The sequence below is a fragment of the Echinops telfairi genome, unplaced genomic scaffold (genome assembly GCF_000313985.2).
Source record: "Echinops telfairi isolate 266 unplaced genomic scaffold, ASM31398v2 ScPeMD7_9;HRSCAF=40, whole genome shotgun sequence".
Classification (NCBI taxonomy): domain Eukaryota; kingdom Metazoa; phylum Chordata; class Mammalia; order Afrosoricida; family Tenrecidae; genus Echinops; species Echinops telfairi.
Genome location: NW_022103906.1, coordinates 90,094,782 through 90,104,246, shown reverse-complemented (window position 1 = coordinate 90,104,246; position 9,465 = coordinate 90,094,782). Strand labels below are relative to the sequence as shown.

General features: G+C 46.2%; 1 long non-coding RNA gene across 1 annotated transcript; it reads left to right on the top strand.

Annotated features, from left to right (window-relative positions):
- Nucleotides 1-345: 345 nt before the first annotated feature.
- On the top strand, nt 346-7,907 carry LOC123521307. The gene is made up of 3 exons (XR_006679766.1): nt 346-445; nt 2,565-2,661; nt 6,432-7,907. It is a non-coding gene; the product is annotated as an uncharacterized LOC123521307 (long non-coding RNA).
- Nucleotides 7,908-9,465: the final 1,558 nt, after the last annotated feature.

Genomic DNA, 9,465 nt, shown 5'->3' with positions numbered 1-9,465 from the left:
TTTTCCAAGCCATCAATCTTCCAGGGATTTCTATTGCTTTAATCATCAAGGTTGTTTATTTGGAGCAATTTCTGAGAGAATAAAAGTACCTTTGGCCTTTATCTGCCGTCATCAAAGCATGCATTTCGGGACTGCGGCCCTGTGGGGAGGCTCAAGGGATTATTCAGAGAGGTTTTCTGAAACGCACAGGAATTCTGCTCCCTGCCCCCCCCCTTCTTCCCTGGTGTGGCAGTTCAGTTTAAACTGTAATCTGAAAGGGTGGGTTTATCTTCAAGTTTATGCCATTTGAACAGGATTTTGTTCAAGGTCCACTTGCAGATAAAGCATTCTACGTCTCTGGAACAAAGGCCGGCTGCCTGGAGAGATGGCATTGTGCTGACCATCTCTGAGCCTCGGACTTCCTCAGCGGCTCCTCTTCTGGGTGGAGGGCAGCGGAGAGCAGCAGGTAAGAGGCTGACTTCCCTCCCCAGACTGCTGGAAGGTGACTATTTGCTCAGCTTGGTAAACCGGAAGTGGGGTGAGAAAGACTGAAACATAGGTGGGCTCTGTGGGAACACACACACACACACACACACACACACTTTGCGCCCTAACTGCAAAATGCTTGCTGGGTGGCTTCAACCTCTAGTCTCTCTGAGCTTCAGCTCTACCCAGAAAGATCCTCCTCTCTCCCACTCTGCGGCTCCTGGTTCCTTATTTTCCTCCATCCTCCCATGCACATCTCTCTCATTCAGACCTCTCAGAGCAGCCCCTGCTCAACCCACACGCAGACTTCAAAAAGACAAAAGGCCCCAATGTTCCCTGGGTGCCCTTGGCGATCTCCATTCTCTAGTACCTTAACAATTGGCTCCTGGGGAGGGAGGGTTAGGAAACACTTGCTGATGGGAAAAGCGTGTGGGAGCCGGTGTTCCGTTTTTCATCCTGACTCTTGTGAGGACAGCTCCGCTCTTGCTACCTCCCGAGGCTTCTTGTCTCTCAGCATTTTGCTTGTGTCAGCGGTGTGTGTGCAATGCTCATGGAAAAGCCGAATCAGCAGTGCTATTCACAGGAGTGCGCCTGTGCGCGCCCACACAGCACACACAATACATTCACATCTACAAACACACACACTTCAGAGACGTCTACCTATTTTCATCCATCCGTCATATGCACACATACACACACACAGCACACACAATACATTCACATCTACAAACACACACACCTCAGAGACATCCGACTGTTCTCATCCATGCATCTATCTATCTATACACACCTCGGAGACATCTACAAACACACAGCTACACCACCCACCGAATCTCACACACACACACACACACACACACACACACACACACACACACACACAGAAGCTATATATCAGCACCAGATAATGTACATAAATTGGGACACTCAGGCAGGCCCTACTTTTATCATGTACTCTTTACCCCCCAAACAGGCATATCAAGTGCACATACCTGCTCCCACTCAAATATGTAAACTCCTGTAAAGACCCTGAGCCAGCTCGAGCCAGAGGTATGTCTGGAACAGGTCTGACCTGGAAGGGAGAAGGGGCAAGTTCAGGCAGGAAAACAGCCCGTATTCGCCGTGGCGGTGCTCCAGACCCTGGAGACCAGAGAACATCTGAGCAGCAGGTCCCGGGTCAGAAGGGGCGCCTTCCTTCTGTGATCAGTAAGGGTGCTGAGATAAGGAAGCATCGGGCCCAGTGGAAAGAGTGGGCTTGGGACCAGGAACTGAACCTGAGCTCAGACCTTGTCCTTGGCTTTCTTGTAACCTTGAGCAAGACTTCCCCTCCTCTGAGCCTCAAATTCCCTATATGTGCTAATGTGTAAAGGAAATGAAGAGAATGGAGAGAGGGTGTGATGACATGGAAGCTTTTTATAAAGGTGAGAGATCATGGCTCTCTCTCTTATTTCTCTGACTACTTCCTGGCAGAAGAGGCTCTTTCCACTTCTGTTTTCGACAGAGTCTTGGCTTCTTTTAGGGATGGGGGCAGTACTGTCAGAATAATCGATCATTCTGCATATAGGGCTAGGGAGAAGGCAGAAGGGAGAGGGATGGAGAGAAAGTACGGTGGCAGTGCCCAGAAGCCAGCGGAGATCAGGCTGAGTGCCCTGTGGCGCTGGCAGCTGGCAAGCCCTCCGCCTCTTCCTGATGAAGCATCGCCCCAAGGGCAGCAGCCCGCACTGTCTGACTCTACATGGTTGCAGGGCTTGGGTGAGCTGGTTTTGCCTTTCGCATTGCAGGCACAATATTAGTACATTTTAAGAAGCTAATGATTGCCCAACAACGACATAAATAAAGAAAGGTATCTAGAAAATCCAGGTGATTATCTCACACTCAAAAGAAGCACCTGGTCCTACTGGAAGGCTTCCCTGAGTCCTTGGCTTCGCAGTGTGCCCCACCCATGCCATGGTGGCTGGAGTGCTTCCCTACCATCGCATGGATCCTGCCTGATTTATATCTGCCCATTTTACCCGCCAGATTCTGAGAGCTCAAACCCAGTATGTACGAAGTAACTACTAACCGAATCATTTAACGGAATTGTTTTCTCTTGTCTGCAGGGAACCTGGTGGGTGAAGGTGCCACAAGAGAGTTAAACAGCTAATGCTAATTGTCACGAGAGAGACCCGCAGAGGCACAGAGATCAGAGGAAGGAAGGTATGCCTTCTTTGTAACATAACGAGTCTTTTAGAAGCAGCAGCACTTGGGATAGGTCTTCCTGGGTGGTTAGCTATTTTGCTTTCTATCTTCCACCATGGTGGGTTATGGCTACCTCGTCTGTGAACGTTCAGACCTTGTCACGGTAGTATGTGGAAACCTGGAGGCCAGCCTCTTAGGAGGGGGTACCCAAAATAGACCGAAATTGTTTTTCAAAGCTGTGTGTTTAAATTTTGGGTGCTTTTTTTTTTTTTTTTTTTTTACAAAACAACCTTATCACTTCACAGTACTCTCCATTGTCAAATCTGAAATTCCATTCTTGGAAACATTTTTTCAAATTCATCTGTTTGGATGGCTGATAGCACCTCCCTCGTTTTTTGGGTGTGTATGTGTATTTGTTTCCTTCACCTCTTCTATGTCATCAAATTGCTGTCCTTTCATGTCCCTCTTCATTCACAGAAACAAAAAGAAGTCTCGCAGAGTGAGGTCAGGTGAGTCAGGTGCATGGGCAAGAGAGGCATGTTGTTTTTTGCCAAAAACTGGTGCACTGAGGTGGCTGCCTGAGCAGGTGCATTGTTGTGGTGGCAAAACCAGTCCCCCGTCTACCACAAATCAGGCCTTTTCTTCTTGCACGCTGTTATGCAATCTTTTCAGAACCTCTAAATATAAAGCTGGATTAACAGTCTGATTGCGTGGAATGAGCTCCAAATGTACTGAGTCAGCATTTTCATCTGTGTGGAAAGCTGATGGACATCCAGAATGAGATTTGTCATCCATCAACCTTTCACCTGTTTTGAAACTTGAAAACCACTCATACATTTGAGTTTTTCCCATAGCGCTTTCCTTGGAAGCTGTGTTCAACATCACAACAGATCGACCATCACCAGAAAATGAGGTTCCAGTGAAACTGCTTTCACGAAAAATTTCACTGTGACTAGAGAACTCTCCCAGGAGCTGCCACTGGGTGCACTAACTCAGAGCAAGTTGCTTGATGCTCACCTAGCAGGGGGTGGGGGGTGGACTACTAAAACTCCACCCAGCAGCGGAGCTTTTTCCTGGGTTTCTCTGGGAACCCCTCGTACATTCACTTGGACTCACTCCATTTTCCCCTCCTCACATAAGCCTAAACCAAACTAGACGGAGTGTGTTTCTTTTTGTGGATGCTTTCCACTAATAAGAGTGAATAAAGGAATTTCTGGGTGGTGGAAAAAGTTAATCACATGACTACAAACCAAAAGGTTGTCAGTTCAAGACCACCCAGAGGTGCCACAGAAGAAAGGTCTAGCAATTTGCACCCCAAAAGCCACAGCCATGAAAGCAATTGTGCGCTGTAACCCACAGGGTCACCATGAATTGGAATTGACTTGCTGGTCACTGAAAGGCCTGGACTGGAGAGTGGATAGACTGCCTCTTGGAATGCCACACTCAACCACACATAGCTGTTTTGCCACCGTCATCAAGAAAACCAAATCACTGGTGGAAGGGCCAGCACGCCACGCCTACGAGGAAGCAAACCTCATAGGGGAAAAAAAAGGGGCAGTTGGTCTAGACCTCATATGGACACAAGCCTGGAGGACGATGTCCCTGCATGGAGCTGCTAAGGCACAGAGAGGACTGTAGGGCCAACAACAGCTCATGACATGTTGTCCCCTTACTGGATCATTCTGTGACAGAGGACAATACTGGGGACACACAGTGGGGAGCTAGTGTGGTCTGAACCCCCCACAGCAGGGCAAACCAAGAAGGAACAGAACAGATCAGCAACTGGAGCAAAGCCAAGCCACAAAGCCCCTAAAAAAGCCCCTGAAATAGACTTCAGGCTAGGAGCGGCAGCTCCCGGAATTCCCCCAGGACCATGGGGAGATAGTCATAAAGGTCAGTGGACAGACCTGGAATTCTGTGCTTTTCTCTTCCTTTCGTTTTTCAATCTTTTGTTTTCTTTTTGTTTGGTCTCTGTCATTGTCGGGTTGCCTACTTACAGAAGACAGGCATGGGAAGCAAGCTTGAGGAAAAAGCAAGGGGACCAACGGTCCCGGAGGGATTTGGGGGGAAGGGTGCAGCAAGCAAACAATGCCACAGACAGGGGACCAACTAAGGAGTTGAAATCAATAACAAGCAGAATGTAGAGTTCCTGGGGGTCTTGGAGCAACAGCAATCTAGCAGAGAGGAAGTTCTGAGAGGGAGAAGAAGGGGGAACATGATGGTGGGGCAGGAGAAAGGTAAAAGGAAACAGATCTAGGAAGCAAAGCTATGGATAGACGTATAAGCATAGGTTTATACATTTGTAAATACATTAATCCATAAAAGTAGAAGTATTGGCCTATGTATATATATTTATATGGCAGTACACTGAGTTAGTGGACGGACTTCAGGTCTCTGCTCAAATGCTCCCTCAATACAAGAACACTGTGTTCTAACAAACTGGTATTCTGTGATGCTCACCCTCTCAGCACAATTGCTGGAGACAAAATAGTTGCATAAGCAAATGTGGTGAAGAATGCGGATGGTGCCCATCTATTAAAAGATATACCATCTGGGGTCTTAAAGGCTTGAAGTTAAATAAGCAGCCATCCAGCAGAGAAGCAACATGGAAGAAGCCCACCAGCCAGTGAGATCATGAGGTGTCATCGGGACCAGGTAACAGGCATAAGAAGACTCATAACAAACAAACAAAAACATATTGTTGGTAATGAGGGGGGTTGAAGCAGAGACCGAAAGCCCGTCGGTAGACAATGGAACATTCCCCCACAGAGGGGTCACAGAGAAGGGATGAACCAAGCAGGGCGCAGTAAAACACTGATGAAACACACAGAATTCCTCTGGCTCCTTGAGGCTCCCTCACCTCCCACTATCATGGCTCCAGTGCAGCTTCTCACTTCAGACTAGACTGGAGCATGTACACAGATACAGATAAGCGATAAGTGCTCACAAGCATGGAATCCAGCATCAGAAATGGGAATAGTGATACCAGAAGGGTATCTTTTTCACTATGCTTCTACTTTTTCAAACTTGAAGTCTTTTTTCAGGGACTAGTCTTTCCAAACTGCCCCACAGGGTTTCTGAGGTTGTCATTCTTTAAGAAAGCAGACTACCTTCTATTTCTCCCACAGAATGGCTAGGGGATTCAGACGACTGGTCGAGTGGTTAATTGTCCAATGCTTAACTCAGTGCACCCCCAGGCATCCCTATAGGATTTTCCATGGTTATATGGTACTTATGGAAGTAGGCCACCACATCTTCCTCCCACTGAGTACAAATTACTGACCTTTTAGCGATTAGGTAAGTGATTCACCACGGGGCCATCCATTCTATGGGTCGGTCTTTCTCTAGACTGTGGGATCCATGTGGCCAGTCACCTCATAATCTCCATCTCTCTTCCTTGGTCCTAAGCATCAGGCCTGGCACAGAGTAGAGAGTTGGTCCCCCCAAATTTGTGTCCGATGGCTTGAAGGAGGGAATGAGATGTTGTGGAGGAGGATGGAGGCAGTTCTACCGGTGAGGTGTTGCTGTCAACATCTAGTCATTTTACAATGGACGGAAGAGAGGCACAGCTTAGAGACTGTCCCAGCGGCTCCTTACCTTCATTATATCACTGGTGTCAAACAAGATTCATTTATCACATAGTACATAACATATCGACACATAATATATAGACATGTTACTATAAAATATTCATACGTACACATTCCAGGTGTCAAATTGTTTTCCGATGCCCATATCTTGAGGCTTCTTAGAAACATGACTGACCAACATGTGTCCCTTGTTTCCAGATGCTTGGGCCAGACATCCGATTGACACGTGGAACAGTGTCACAGAACCCAGAGGACAGATGAAAGCATCAGATGCTCTCCTGAGAACTCCAGGGGGCCAACATCACGCTCTGCATCACTCGTATTTGACCCAAAGTGGGCCTGTGCTCTATCAGAACATTGTCTCAGTCCTCTAGCCCAGCAACTCACTGGGCAACTCTGTTTTCTGACAATGTACTTGGCATGGCTGGGAAGCTGCTCCCTTTATCTACTTTAAATCTTTCTTCCTGTCATTCCTGGCCATTTCCTTTTCTTCTTTCTTCACTGAGGCTGGAAGAGCAGGTCCTGACCTGTCTTATACTTAATCTTGGCCCAGCAGTAGCCAAGAGCCATAGAGATAAGAGCCAGCTCTTCAAAGCTGCTCAGATCCCCTGATAATTCCACAGAGGATTTTCCTAGCACTTACTGGGAAGAGGGCTTGGGAAAGCTGGCAGCTTATCAAGTGGAGGGGCTATTACAGGGACTAGACATGGGTGAGACATAACAAGTGCACTGCTTCAGGGGATAAAAGGTACTTCAGAGTGATGCCCCAGCTACTGACACTGCCGGGAGCCTATAGCTATGGCGAAGGATTCATCCTCACCGAAGACTTCCTTTCGGTGGCTTTAAGAAGTTCTCCTAAGTTGACCTTCTGTTTAGCAAGAGCAGGAGAGGGAGCAGGGTGGGAAGTAAATTGAATAGATCCCTGAGGATTCACTCTGAGGACATTTCAGCCCTTGAGTATTTAACAAAGGTCCCACGGGAGTGTCAGTGGTTCCCCAGCTACTGACAATTGCAAGGGTGCTGGCTGGAACCCCCAGGGGCGCCATGCAAACTGGTTCTCAGTAAAAATAAAACCCCAATGAAGCCATCATGACCTATGGAACAGAGTAGAGTGGTTCCGTTGGGTTTTTCATGCTGTGGTCTTTAAAGAAGCCAAAGAAGGGCTTGTGGGGGTTCTAACAACTGATCTTTCTGTTCGTGGCCGAGAGAGGGGGTCACCATTGCACCATCAGGATGCCTTGACTTATGAAAATCCTACTTCACACCACATGAGGTTGTCATGAATTAGAAAGGGTGCTAAGGCACCTAGCAGCAACAGTATTTCACAAGGATTAGAGGGTTTTTCTTAAGGAGTCATTGTGGGTTGTGTTCTGGGTTGCTAGTTGCAAGGGCAGCAGTTCAAAGCCAGCAGCCACTCCATGGGAGAAAGGAAATCTTTCTGTTTCCATCAAGATTTACAGCTTCACAGTTCTCATCTGCCCTATGGGGCCGTTATGAGTCAGACTCAACTCCATGGCAGTGGTAAGCCTCATTCTCTGGTCACAGTAATTTTTTTTTGTAAAAGAAGTTTTACTTGAACCGTGTTTTTTGTTATGGCTTATTTAAGAGAACAGTGTGGCTCTGACATTTTGATTCCTGCTCAGGAAAAATGCCGCAGAAACTGTTGTGATGTTGAACGAGGCTTACAACGACAGTGCTATGGGAAAAACTCAAGTGTACAAGTGGTTTTCTCCTTTCAAAAAAAGGTGAAATGTCAATTGATGACAAACCTCATTCTGGATATACATCGACTTTCTAAACAGATGAAAATGTTGAGTCATAGTGCACTTGGAGTTCATTCCACCAGGCCAGATTGTTAACCAAGCTTTCTATTATTTAGCAGTTCTGAAAGATAGCATAACAGTGTGCAACAAAAAAGCCTGAGTTGTGGCAGATGGGGGCTTTGCCACCATGACAATGCACCTGCTCATACAGCCATCTCAGTGCGCCAGTTTTGACAAAAAACAGCATGCCTCTCTTGTCCCATGCACCCAACTTACCTGACCTCACTCTGTGGGATTTATTTTTGTTTCTGCAAATGAAGAGGGACATGAAAGAATTGCGATCTGATGACATAGCAGGGGTGATGAAAAAAACGAGGGAGGTGCTGTCAGCCATCCAAACAGATGAGTTTCCAAGACTGGAAATGCAGATTTGACAAATGTATTAAGTTTAATGGAGAACACTTTGAAGGTGATAAGGTTGCTTATAAAAAAATTTAAATACATAACTTTGGGGGGGAAATCTGGTTGATTTTAGGTACACCCTTGTATATGTCTACTACAAACTGCCGTTTATTGAAATCTTTGCCATATACAGGGACTTTCACAAATGTTATTCGACTACAATGGACACCATCAGGTTTCCAGGACTGAAACCATCTTCCTCACTTTATACCCGAGGAAATTGATAGAGATGTAGATCCAGAACTTAATGCTGATTTCCCGGATTTATGCTTTATATTTTGTAAGAAACAGAGCGGCCTTCCTAATTTGTAGAGATAGATTCAATCATGTTCTGCATGGCTTTGGTGTTGCCTGAGTTCTTGTGCATAAATATGTCCAGCACTGGAAATCCCATGACTGCTTCAGTAACAGCGCTTTATTAACAACATTCTTGGAGCAATAAGAAGCCTGGCTCTCCAGCCAAGTTAGATGGTAGGTGTTCTGTAATAGCATTGGCTTTACATGCTAGCTTTAGATGGTATGTGGCAAAAGGCATTAGCTGGATTTTTCTAAGACATCCACTTTGTCACTGTGTGAAATTCTACAACATCCATCATAGATGCGTGTCAAAGTTTTTTTTTGTTTGTCTTTCTCTTACTAAATCTCTTTCTGAAGCCAGGATAGAATCATGTTTCTGGTAACACTTATTTCCTCATCTATTTTGTCATCTAGTCACTCATCCACCCAAAAACATCCCTGCACAGACATATCCATCAATTACACGTCTATTCATTCAGAAGTTTATTTACCATGTGTTTTATGCCAAGCCCTGGCCTAAGCGTTGAATGGCATAAAGACAATAGAACACAAACCTCTTCCCCATTGTGCTCTCAGTCCAGGTTGGGAGATACCATGTATTAATAGATAACTCTAATCACAGGCCACGGAGAATTCGGAGTGATTGCATAGACAGATACTCAGTGAACAGTAGGTAATAGTGCGCTTTCAGGTCAGAAAACCTGTGTATT